The sequence below is a fragment of the Oncorhynchus tshawytscha genome, unplaced genomic scaffold, assembly GCF_018296145.1.
Source record: "Oncorhynchus tshawytscha isolate Ot180627B unplaced genomic scaffold, Otsh_v2.0 Un_contig_4046_pilon_pilon, whole genome shotgun sequence".
NCBI lineage: Eukaryota > Metazoa > Chordata > Actinopteri > Salmoniformes > Salmonidae > Oncorhynchus > Oncorhynchus tshawytscha.
Window position 1 is genome coordinate 7,172 of NW_024609005.1, and position 16,170 is coordinate 23,341.

General features: G+C 41.0%; 2 non-coding genes across 2 annotated transcripts; both read left to right on the forward strand.

The window, feature by feature from the left end:
* The first annotated feature begins 6,460 nt into the window (after positions 1-6,460).
* On the forward strand, positions 6,461-6,624 carry LOC121844106. The gene has a single exon (XR_006081845.1). It is a non-coding gene; the product is annotated as a U1 spliceosomal RNA (small nuclear RNA).
* A 5,253-nt stretch (positions 6,625-11,877) lies between these two features.
* Positions 11,878-12,041, forward strand: LOC121844107. The gene has a single exon (XR_006081846.1). It is a non-coding gene; the product is annotated as a U1 spliceosomal RNA (small nuclear RNA).
* The last annotated feature ends 4,129 nt before the right edge of the window (positions 12,042-16,170 follow it).

Here is a 16,170-nt window from a genome sequence, read left to right on the forward strand (position 1 = left end):
CACTGACATTACAACCCACTGACATTACAACCCACTGACATTACAACCCACTTTGATGACATTACAACCCACTGACATTACAACCCACTTTGACATTACAACCCACTTTGACATTACAACCCACTGACATTACAACCCACTGACATTACAACCCACTTTGACATTACAACCCACTGACATTACAACCCACTGACATTACAACCCACTGACATTACAACCCACTGACATTACAACCCACTGACATTACAACCCACATTTTGACATTACAACCCACTGACATTACAACCCACTGACATTACAACCCACTGACATTACAACCCACTGACATTACAACCCACTGACATTACAACCCACTGACATTACAACCCACTGACATTACAACCCACTGACATTACAACCCACTTTTGACATTACAACCCACTGACATTACAACCCACTGACATTACAACCCACTGACATTACAACCCACTGACATTACAACCCACTTTGACATTACAACCCACTGACATTACAACCCACTGACATTACAACCCACTTTGACATTACAACCCACTTTGACATTACAACCCACTGACATTACAACCCACTGACAATTACAACCCATTACAACCCCTGACACCCATACAACCCACTGACATTACAACCCACTGACATTACAACCCACTGACATTACAACCCACTGACATTACAACCCACTGACATTACAACCCACTGACATTACAACCCACTGACATTACAACCCACTGACATTACAACCCACTGACATTACAACCCACTTTGACATTACAACCACTGACATTACAACCCACTGACATTACAACCCACTGACATTACAACCCACTGACATTACAACCCACTGACATTACAACCCACTGACATTACAACCCACTGACATTACAACCCACTGACATTACAACCCACTGACATTACAACCCACTGACATTACAACCCACTGACATTACAACCCACTTTGATGACATTACAACCCACTGACATTACAACCCACTGACATTACAACCCACTTTGACATTACAACCCACTGACATTACAACCCACTGACATTACAACCCACTGACATTACAACCCACTGACATTAAACCCCACTGACTTTAAACCCCACTGACATTCCAACCCACTGACATTCCAACCCACTTTGACATTACAACCCACTTTGACATTACAACCCACTGACATTACAACCCACTGACATTACAACCCACTGACATTCCAACCCACTTTGACATTACAACCCACTTTGACATTACAACCCACTGACATTACAACCCACTTTGACATTACAACCCACTGACATTACAACCCACTGACATTACAACCCACTAACATTACAACCCACTTTGACATTACAACCCACTTTGACATCACAACCCACTGACATTACAACCCACTTACATTACAGCCCACTTTGACATTACAGCCCACTTTGACATTACAACCCACTGACATTACAACCCAATTTGCTGACATTACAACCCACTGACATTACAACCCACTGACATTACAACCCACTGACATTACAACCCACTTTGACATTACAACCCACTGACATTACAACCCACTGACATTACAACCCACTTTGACATTACAACCCACTGACATTACAACCCACTGACATTACAACCCACTGACATTACAACCCACTGACATTACAACCCACTGACATTACAACCCACTTTGACATTACAACCCACTGACATTACAACCCACTGACATTACAACCCACTTTGACATTACAACCCACTGACATTACAACTGACATTACAACCCACTTTGATATTACAACCCACTGACATTAAAACCCACTGACATTACAACCCACTGACATTACAACCCACTGACATTACAACCCACTGACATTACAACCCACTGACATTACAACCCACTTTGATGATATTACAACCCACTGACATTACAACCCACTTTGATGACATTACAACCCACTGACATTACAACCCACTTTGACATTACAACCCACTTTGACATTACAACCAGTTTGACATTACAACCCACTTTGACATTACAACCAGTTTGACATTACAACCCACATTGACATTATAAAGTTTTGACATTACAACCCACGTTGACACTACAACCACTGACATTTTGACATTACAACCCACTGACATTACAACCCACTGACATTACAACCCACTGACATTACAACCCACTTTGACATTACAACCCACTGACATTACAAACCCACTGACATTACAACCCACTGACATTACAACCCACTGACATTACAACCCACTGACATTACAACCCACTGACATTACAACCCACTGACATTACAACCCACTGACATTACAACCCACTTTGACATTACAACCCACTTTGACATTACAACCCACTGACATTACAACCCACTGACATTACAACCCACTTTGACATTACAACCCACTTTGACATTACAACCCACTTTGACATTACAACCCACTTTGACATTACAACCCACTTTGACATTACAACCCACTGACATTACAACCCACTTTGACATTACAACCCACTGACATTACAACCCACTTTGACATTACAACCCACTTTGACATTACAACCCACTTTGACATTACAACCCACTGACATTACAACCCATTTGACATTTTGACATTACAACCCACTGACATTACAACCCACTTTGACATTACAACCCACTTTGACATTACAACCCACTTTGACATTACAACCCACTGACATTACAACCCACTTTGACATTACAACCCACTGACATTACAACCCACTTTGACATTACAACCCACTGTCTATTTAAAAGACACTTACAACCCACTGTTTTTGTTAGCACTGGTGATTATGTCTTTCATGTCCTGATAATACAAGTAAACCCACTTTTTTGCGTCCTCAACCCACTTTTATTTGCTGACATTACAACCCAGTTTGACATTTAAACCCACAATAAACAAAATATTACTGCTCATTGTAATTACAACCCACTGACATTACAACCCAATGTATTTCGTTTTTTATTTGACCTTTATTTAACCAGGTAGGCTAGTTGAGAACAAGTTCTCATTTACAACTGAGACCTGGCCAAGATGCAAACAGTTCGACACACAACCACAGAGTTACACATGGAATTACAAAACATACAGTCAATAATACAGTAGAACAAAAGAAAACAAAAATTACAACCCAGTATACAGAATGGTGTTACAACCCACTGAACATTACAACCCACATCCTTGATGTATTACATACGGCCCGAGGATTACCCTGTGGCACCCCCACTGACATTACAACCCACTTTGATGATAATACAACCCACTGACATTCCAACCCACTGACATTACAACCCACTTTCACATTACAACCCGCTTTGTAATTACAACCCACTGACATTACAACCCACTTTCACATTACAAACCACTTTGACATTACAACCCACTTTGACATTACAAACCACTTTGACATTACAACCAACTGACATTACAACCCACTGACATTACAACCCACTGACATTACAACCCACTTTGATGATATTACAACCCACTGACATTACAACCCACTGACAATACAACCCACTGACAATACAACCCACTGACATTACAACCCACTGACATTACAACCCACTTTGACATTACAACCCACTGACATTACAACCCACTGACATTACAACCCACTGACATTACAACCCACTGACATTACAACCCACTGACATTACAACCCACTTTGACATTACAACCCACTGACATTACAACCCACTTTGACATTACAACCCACTGACATTACAACCCACTGACATTACAACCCACTTTGACATTACAACCCACTGACATTACAACCCACTGACATTACAACCCACTGACATTACAACCCACTTTGACATTACAACCCACTGACATTACAACCCACTTTGACATTACAACCCACTGACATTACAACCCACTGACATTACAACCCACTTTGACATTACAACCCACTGACATTACAACCCACTGACATTACAACCCACTTTGATGACATTACAACCCACTGACATTACAACCCACTTTGACATTACAACCCACTGATTATTACAACCCACTGACATTACAACCCACTGACATTACAACCCACTGACATTACAACCCACTGACATTACAACCCACTGACATTACAACCCACTGACATTACAACCCACTGACATTACAACCCACTTTGACATTACAACCCACTGACATTACAACCCACTGACATTACAACCCACTTTGACATTACAACCCACTGACATTACAACCCACTTTGACATTACAACCCACTGACATTACAACCCACTGACATTACAACCCACTTTGACATTACAACCCACTGACATTACAACCCACTGACATTACAACCCACTGACATTACAACCCACTGACATTACAACCCACTGACATTACAACCCACTGACATTACAACCCACTGACATTACAACCCACTGAACCCACTGACATTACAACCCACTGACATTACAACCCACTGACATTACAAACCCACTGACATTACAACCCACTTTGACATTACAACCCACTTTGACATTACAACCCACTGACATTACAACCCACTGACATTACAACCCACTGACATTACAACCCACTTTGACATTTTACAACCCCTGACATTTGACATTACAACCCACTTTGACATTACAACCCACTGACATTACAACCCACTTTTGACATTACAACCACTGACATTACAACCCACTGACATTACAACCCAGTTTGACATTACAACCCACATTGACATTATAACCCAGTTTGACATTACAACCCACTTTGACATTACAACCCACATTGACATTACAACCCACATTGACATTAACCCACTTTGACATTACAACCCACGTTGACATTACAACCCACTGACATTACAACCCATGTTGACATTACAACCCACTGACATTACAACCCACGTTTACATTATAACCCAGTTTGACATTACAACCCACATTGACATTACAGCCAGTTTGACATTACAACCCACTGACATTACAACCCAGTTTGACATTACAACCCACTTTGACATTACAACCCACTGACATTACAACCCACGTTGACATTATAACCCACTGACATTACAACCCACTGACATTACAACCCACTTTGACATTACAACCCACTTTGACATTACAACCCACATTGACATTACAACCCACTTTGACATTACAACCCACTGACATTACAACCCACGTTGACATTACAACCCAGTTTGACATTACAACCCACATTGACATTATAACCTAGTTTGACATTACAACCCACGTTGACATTATAGCCTAGTTTGACATTACAACCCACGTTGACATTACAACCCACTGACATTACAACCCACTTTGACATTACAACCCACTGACATTACAACCCACTTTGACATTACAACCCACTTTGGCATTACAACCCACTTTGACATTACAACCCACTTTGACATTACAACCCACTTTGACATTACAACCCACTTTGACATTACAACCCACTTTGACATTACAACCCACTGACATTACAACCCACCAACCCACTTTGACATTACAATTTTGACATTACAACATCTATTTGACCCAGTGGTTAGACCCATTGACATTACAACCCACTTTGACATTAAAACCATTACACCCACTGAACATTACAACCCACTGTTACCCTGGTAGGCTGACATTGAAAATAAGGAACCCACTGATTTGCCATTACATCTATTTAGACATGTTAAAATGATTCGGGTTTTTCCCCGACATTACATCCTACCTGACTATCAACTGTACATTTACAGATTCAATTACAAATACGAGTATGGCCATTCAGCACACTGACATTACAACTACTGTGTCTTGTTGATGAACTAGTAGGCTACTGTTTCTCCTCCATATCTGTGGGTCGTATGCCACCCTGCACTGTATATATACATATAATATGACATTTGTAATGTCTTTACATGTTTGAAATTCTGTTTTTGTGATCATCCTACTGTTAACTGACATTTACATTTCACTTTACATATTACTACCCACTTGAAAACACTTGTTGATGAACTTTAGGCTACCCATGAAACTGGTCGATTGGAATCATATTTTACTGAGAGCAGAAAACAAGCGTGATGAAACTATTCCTACAACGTCTGGAACGCTACAAAACACCAGAAATAAGTGGTGTCTTTCGGTTGGCTGTGTGCACGAATGTGATTTCAGCATTTTGGTACATCACCTACTTGTGTGTAACCAGACGGACATTTAGACAAAAATGCAATTATTATAAAATTTCTACCCTGTTGCATGATGGGAAATATAGTGGGACAGTGAGGTAATATAGTAAAACAAAATGTATCGCTTTTCCTTCGCCTGTCCGCAACTGTATTCGTAAATGACATTAAACCCTCTTCAATATGATGTGGTATTATCAGTAGTAGAAGTGGTAACCGTGAGTCAAACACCTTTGTCCTGGAAGGAGTGCTCCTCTACCAACGTGTACAACTCATACTTACCTGGCAAGGGAGACACCGTGATCAAGAAGGCGGTTCACCCAGGGCGAGGCTCAGCCATTGCACTCCGGCTGTGCTGACCCCTGCGAATTTCTCAAATGTGGAAATCTCGATTGCATAATTTCTGGTAGTGGGGGACTGCGTTCGCGCTCTCCCCTGATCTTGATGTAAAAAATAAACAAGGAATAGATATTATCGGGAATTCTGATGAGATTTAGTGACATTACCATTTTTTTCCCATGTCAGATGAATGGATATAAAATATAGTGTCTATTTAAAAGACAAACTAACGTCTCAGAGATACATTTTGTCTTCTGATCACCCCAATCTGTTTTTGTTAGCACTGGTGATTATGTCTTTCATGTCCTGATAATGTCAAGTAAAAGGCCTACTTTTTTGAGTCCTCAGACGTAAATCTGGATTGAGGTCTTTTATTTGCTAGATAATTAAGTCATTTATAGGACAGTTTGTCATTTAAACCCACAATAAACAAAATATTACTGCTCATTGTAACATAACGATCGACATAGTTTTAAAATGTGTAACTCGGCTAATGTATTTCGTTTTTTATTTGACCTTTATTTAACCAGGTAGGCTAGTTGAGAACAAGTTCTCATTTACAACTGAGACCTGGCCAAGATAAAGCAAAGCAGTTCGACACATACAACAACACAGAGTTACACATGGAATAAACAAAACATACAGTCAATAATACAGTAGAACAAAAGAAAACAAAAAGTTAACACAGTGTCCAAAGAGGGGCCAGAAGTATACAAAATGGTGTCGTCTGCGTAGAGGTGTACCAGAGAATCACCAGCAGCAAGATCAACATCCTTGATGTATTACAGAGAAGAGAGTCGGCCCGAGGATTGAACCCTGTGGCACCCCGTGGCACCCCCATAGAAACTGCCAGAGGTCCGGACAACAGGCCCTCCGATTTGACACACTGAACGCTATCATTACAACCCACTGACATTACAACCCACTTTCACATTACAACCCGCTTTGTAATTACAACCCACTGACATTACAACCCACTTTGACATCACAACCCACTGACATTACAACCCACTTTGACATTACAAACCACTTTGACATTACAACCCACTGACATTACAACCCACTGACATTACAACCCACTGACATTACAACCCACTTTGACATTACAACCCACTTTGATGATATTACAACCCACTGACATTACAACCCACTGACATTACAACCCACTGACTTTACAACCCATGACATTACAACCCACTGACATTACAACCCACTGACATTACAACCCACTTTTGACATTACAACCCATTACAACCCACTGACATTACAACCCACTGACATTACAACCCACTTTGATGATATTACAACCCACTGACATTACAACCCACTTTGATGATATTACAACCCACTGACATTACAACCCACATTGACATTACAACCCACTTTGACATTACAACCAGTTTGACATTACAACCTTACAACCCACTGACATTACAACCCAGTTGACATTACAACCCACATTGACATTACAACCCACTTTTGACATTACAACCCACTTTGACATTACAACCCACTTTGACATTACAACCCACTTTGACATTACAACCCACTGACATTACAACCCACTGACATTACAACCCACTGACATTACAACCCACTTTGACATTACAACCCACTGACATTACAACCCACTGACATTACAACCCACTGACATTACAGCCCACTTTGACATTACAACCCACTGACATTACAACCCACTGACATTACAACCCACTGACATTACAACCCACTGACATTACAACCCACTGACATTACAACCCACTGACATTACAACCCACTTTGACATTACAACCCACTTTGACATTACAACCCACTGACATTACAACCCACTTTGACATTACAACCCACTTGACATGACATTACAACCCACTGACATTACAACCCACTGACATTACAACCCACTGACATTACAACCCACTGACATTACAACCCACTGACATTACAACCCACTTTGACATTACAACCCACTGACATTACAACCCACTGACATTACAACCCACTGACATTACAACCCACTTTGACATTACAACCCACTTTGACATTACAACCCACTGACATTACAACCCACTGACATTACAACCCACTTTGACATTACAACCCACTTTGACATTACAACCCACTGACATTACAACCCACTGACATTACAACCCACTGACATTACAACCCACTTTGATGATTACAACCCACTGACATTACAACCCACTGACATTACAACCCACTTTGACATTACAACCCACTTTGACATTACAACCCACTGACATTACAACCCACTGACATTACAACCCACTTTGACATTACAACCCACTGACATTACAACCCACTGACATTACAACCCACTGACATTACAACCCACTGACATTACAACCCACTGACATTACAACCCACTTTGACATTACAACCCACTGACATTACAACCCACTGACATTACAACCCACTGACATTACAACCCACTGACATTACAACCCACTGACATTACAACCCACTGACATTACAACCCACTGACATTACAACCCACTGACATTACAACCCACTTTTGACATTACAACCCACTGACATTACAACCCACTTTGACATTACAACCCACTGACATTACAACCCACTGACATTACAACCCACTGACATTACAACCCACTGACATTACAACCCACTGACATTACAACCCACTGACATTACAACCCACAACCCACTGACATTACAACCCACTGACATTACAACCCACTGACATTACAACCCACTGACATTACAACCCACTTTGATGACATTACAACCCACTGACATTACAACCCACTTTGACATTACAACCCACTTTGACATTACAACCCACTTTGACATTACAACCCACTTTGACATTACAACCCACTTTGACATTACAACCCACTGACATTACAACCCACTTTGACATTACAACCCACTGACATTACAACCCACTGACATTACAACCCACTGACATTACAACCCACTGACATTACAACCCACTTTGACATTACAACCCACTGACATTACAACCCACATTACAACCCACTGACATTACAACCCACTGACATTACAACCCACTGACATTACAACCCACATTTTGACATTACAACCCACTGACATTACAACCCACTGACATTACAACCCACTGACATTACAACCCACTGACATTACAACCCACTGACATTACAACCCACTGACATTACAACCCACTTACATTACAACCCACTTTGACATTACAACCCACTTTGACATTACAACCCACTGACATTACAACCCACTTTGATGATATTACAACCCACTGACGTTACAACCCACTTTGATGATAATACAACCCACTGACATTCCAACCCACTGACATTACAACCCACTTTCACATTACAACCCGCTTTGTAATTACAACCCACTGACATTACAACCCACTTTCACATTACAAACCACTTTGACATTACAACCCACTTTGACATTACAAACCACTTTGACATTACAACCAACTGACATTACAACCCACTGACATTACAACCCACTGACATTACAACCCACTTTGACATTACAACCCACTGACATTACAACCCACTGACATTACAACCCACTTTGACATTACAACCCACTGACATTACAACCCACTGACATTACAACCCACTGACATTACAACCCACTGACATTACAACCCACTGACATTACAACCCACTTTACAACCCACTGACATTACAACCCACTGACATTACAACCCACTTTGACATTACAACCCACTTTGATGACATTACAACCCACTGACATTAAAACCCACTGACATTACAACCCACTTTGATGAACCCACTTTGATGATATTACAACCCACTGACATTACAACCCACTGCATTACAAACCACTGACATACAACCCACTTTGATGATATTAAACCCCCTGACATTACAACCCACTTTGATGATATTACAACCCCTGACATTACAACCCACATTGACGTTACAACCCACGTTGACATTATAACCCAGTTTGACATTACAACCCATGTTGACATTATAACCTAGTTTAACATTACAACCCACATTGACATTAGAACCTGTTTTACATTACAACCCACGTTGACATTATAGCCTAGTTTGACATTACAACCCACTTTGACATTACAACCCACTGACATTACAACCCACTGACATTACAACCCACTTTGATGATATTACAACCCACTGACATTACAACCCACATTGACATTACAATCCACTTTGATGAAATTACAACCCACTGACATTACAACCCACTTTGATGATACAATTACAACCCACTGACATTACAACCCACTGACATTACAACCCACTGACATTACAACCCACATTACAACCCACTTTGACATTACAACCCACTTTGACATTACAACCCACTGACATTACAACCCACTTTGACATTACAACCCACTTTGACATTACAACCCACTTTGACATTACAACCCACTTTCACATTACAACCCACATTTGACATTACAACCCACTTTGACATTACAACCCACTTTGACATTACAACCCACTGACATTACAACCCACTGACATTACAACCCACTGACATTACAACCCACTTTGACATTACAACCCACATTACAACCCACTTTGACATTACAACCCACTTTGACATTACAACCCACTGACATTACAACCCACTTTGACATTTGACATTACAACCCACTTTGACATTACAACCCACTTTGACATTACAACCCTTTGCTTTGAGAACATGTAGGAAGGTATTTTGCCAACATCTATTTAGACATGTTAAAATGATTCGGGTTTTTCCCCGATCACGAGTATCATCCTACCTGACTATCAACTGTACATTTACAGATTCAATTACAAATACGAGTATGGCCATGTCAGCACACCCCGAGTAGCTACTACTGTGTCTTGTTGATGAACTAGTAGGCTACTGTTTCTCCTCCATATCTGTTGGTCGTATGCCACCCTGTGGTCGATGGTGGAATCATATTTTACTGAGAGCAGAAAACAAGCGTGATGAAACTATTCCTACAACGTCTGGAACGCTACAAAACACCAGAAATAAGTGGTGTCTTTCGGTTGGCTGTGTGCACGAATGTGATTTCAGCATTTTGGTACATCACCTACTTGTGTGTAACCAGACGGACATTTAGACAAAAATGCAATTAATATAGAATTTCTACCGTGTTGCATGATGGGAAATCAGTCGGACAGTGATGTAATATAGTAAAACAAAATGTATCGCTTTTCCTTCGCCTTGTCCGCAACTGTATTCGTAAACGACATTAAACCTTGTTCAATATTATGTGGTATTATCAGTAGTAGAAGTGGTAACCGTGAGTCAAACACCTTTGTCCTGGAAGGAGTGCTCCTCTACCAACGTGTAGAACTCATACTTACCTGGCAAGGGAGACACCGTGATCAAGAAGGCGGTTCACCCAGGGCGAGGCTCAGCCATTGCACTCCGGCTGTGCTGACCCCTGCGAATTTCTCAAATGTGGAAATCTCGATTGCATAATTTCTGGTAGTGGGGGACTGCGTTCGCGCTCTCCCCTGATCTTGATGTAAATAATAAACAAGGAACAGATATTATCCGGAATTCTGATGAGATTTAGTGACATTACCATTTTTTTCCCATGTCAGATGAATGGATATAAAATATAGTGTCTATTTAAAAGACAAACTAACGTCTCAGAGATACATTTTGTCTTCTGATCACCCCAATCTGTTTTTGTTAGCACTGGTGATTATGTCTTTCATGTCCTGATAATGTCAAGTAAAAGGCCTACTTTTTTGAGTCCTCAGACGTAAATCTGGATTGAGGTCTTTTATTTGCTAGATAATTAAGTCATTTATAGGACAGTTTGTCATTTAAACCCACAATAAACAAAATATTACTGCTCATTGTAACATAACGATCGACATAGTTTTAAAATGTGTAACTCGGCTAATGTATTTCGTTTTTTATTTGACCTTTATTTAACCAGGTAGGCTAGTTGAGAACAAGTTCTCATTTACAACTGAGACCTGGCCAAGATAAAGCAAAGCAGTTCGACACATACAACAACACAGAGTTACACATGGAATAAACAAAACATACAGTCAATAATACAGTAGAACAAAAGAAAACAAAAAGTTAACACAGTGTCCAAAGAGGGGCCAGAAGTATACAAAATGGTGTCATCTGCGTAGAGGTGTACCAGAGAATCACCAGCAGCAAGATCAACATCCTTGATGTATTACAGAGAAGAGAGTCGGCCCGAGGATTGAACCCTGTGGCACCCCCATAGAAACTGCCAGAGGTCCGGACAACAGGCCCTCCGATTTGACACACTGAACGCTATCATTACACCCACTGACATTACAACCCACTTTCACATTACAACCCGCTTTGTAATTACAACCCACTGACATTACAACCCACTTTCACATTACAAACCACTTTGACATTACAACCCACTTTCACATTACAAACCACTTTGACATTACAACCAACTGACATTACAACCCACTGACATTACAACCCACTGACATTACAACCCACTGACATTACAACCCACTTTGATGATATTACAACCCACTGACATTACAACCCACTGACATTACAACCCACTTTGATGATATTACAACCCACTGACATTACAACCCACTTTGGCATTACAATCCACTTTGACATTACAACCCACTGACATTACAACCCACTGACATTACAACCCACTGACATTACAACCCACTTTGATGATGATTACAACCCACTGACATTACAACCCACTTTGACATTACAACCCACTTTGACATTACAACCCACTGACATTACAACCCACTGACAATACAACCCACTGACATTACAACCCACTGACATTACAACCCACTGACATTACAACCCACTGACATTACAACCCACTGACATTACAACCCACTGACATTACAACCCACTGACATTACAACCCACTTTGACATTACAACCCACTGACATTACAACCCACTGACATTACAACCCACTGACATTACAACCCACTGACATTACAACCCACTGACATTACAACCCACTTTGACATTACAACCCACTGACATTACAACCCACTGACATTACAACCCACTGACATTACAACCCACTGACATTACAACCCACTGACATTACAACCCACTTTGACATTACAACCCACTGACATTACAACCCACTGACATTACAACCCACTTTGACATTACAACCCACTGACATTACAACCCACTGACATTACAACCCACTTTGACATTACAACCCACTGACATTACAACCCACTGACATTACAACCCACTGACATTACAACCCACTGACATTACAACCCACTGACATTACAACCCACTGACATTACAACCCACTGACATTCCAACCCACTTTGACATTACAACCCACTTTGACATTACAACCCACTGACATTACTGACACCAACCCACTGACATTACAACCCACTGACATTACAACCCTGACATTACAACCCACTTTGATGACATTACAACCCACTGACATTACAACCCACTTTGACATTACAACCCACTGACATTACAACCCACATTACAACCCACTTTGACATTACAACCCACTGACATTACAACCCACTGACATTACAACCCACTGACATTACAACCCACTGACATTACAACCCACTTTGACATTACAACCCACTGACATTACAACCCACTGACATTACAACCCACTGACATTACAACCCACTGACATTACAACCCACTGACATTACAGCCCACTGACAATACAACCCACTGACATTACAACCCACTGACATTACAACCCACTTTGACATTACAACCCACTGACATTACAACCCACTGACATTACAACCCACTTTGATGATATTACAACCCACTGACATTACAACCCACTTTGACATTACAACCCACTGACATTACAACCCACTGACATTACAACCCACTTTTGATATTACAACCCACTGACATTACAACCCACTGACATTACAACCCACTGACATTACAACCCACTGACATTACAACCCACATTGACATTACAACCCACTGACATTACAACCCACTGACATTACAACCCACTGACATTACAACCCACTGACATTACAACCCACTGACATTACAACCCACTGACATTACAACCCACTTTGACATTACAACCCACTGACATTACAACCCACTGACATTACAACCCACTGACATTACAACCCACTGACATTACAACCCACTGACATTACAACCCACTGACATTACAACCCACTTTGACATTACAACCCACTGACATTACAACCCACTGACATTACAACCCACTGACATTACAACCCACTGACATTACAACCCACTGACATTACAACCCACTTTGACATTACAACCCACTGACATTACAACCCACTGACATTACAACCCACTGACATTACAACCCACTTTGACATTACAACCCACTTTGACATTACAACCCACTGCCCACTTTGACATTACAACCCACTTTGACATTACAACCCACTGACATTACAACCCACTTTGATGACATTACAACCCACTGACATTACAACCCACTTTGATGATTACAACCCACTGACATTACAACCCACTGACATTACAACCCACTGACATTACAACCCACTTTGACATTACAACCCACTGACATTACAACCCACTGACATTACAACCCACTTTGACATTACAACCCACTGACATTACAACCCACTGACCCATTACAACCCACTGACATTACAACCCACTGACATTACAACCCACTGACATTACAACCCACTTTGACATTACAACCCACTGACATTACAACCCACTGACATTACAACCCACTTTGACATTACAACCCACTGACAATACAACCCACTGACATTACAACCCACATTGACATTACAACCCACTGACATTACAACCCACTTTGACATTACAACCCACTTTTGACATTACAACCCACTGACATTACAACCCCTACAACCCACTGACATTACAACCCACTGACATTACAACCCACTGACATTACAACCCACTGACATTACAACCCACTTTGATGACATTACAACCCACTGACATTACAACCCACTGACATTACAACCCACTGACATTACAACCCACTGACATTACAACCCACTGACATTACAACCCACTGACATTACAACCCACTGACATTACAACCCACTGACATTACAACCCACTTTGACATTACAACCCACTTTGACATTACAACCCAGTTTGACATTACAACCCACTGTTGACACTGACATTACAACCCACTGACATTACAACCCACTTTGACATTACAACCCACTGACATTACAACCCAGTTTGACATTACAACCCACTTTGACATTACAACCCACTGACATTACAACCCACTGACATTACAACCCACTTTGACATTACAACCCACTGACATTACAACCCACTGACATTACAACCCACTGACATTACAACCCACTGACATTACAACCCACTGACATTACAACCCACTGACATTACAACCCACTGACATTACAACCCACTGACATTACAACCCACTGACATTACAACCCACTGACATTAAACCCCACTGACTTTAAACCCCACTGACATTCCAACCCACTGACATTCCAACCCACTTTGACATTACAACCCACTTTGACATTACAACCCACTGACATTACAACCCACTTTGACATTACAACCCACTGACATTACAACCCACTGACATTACAAC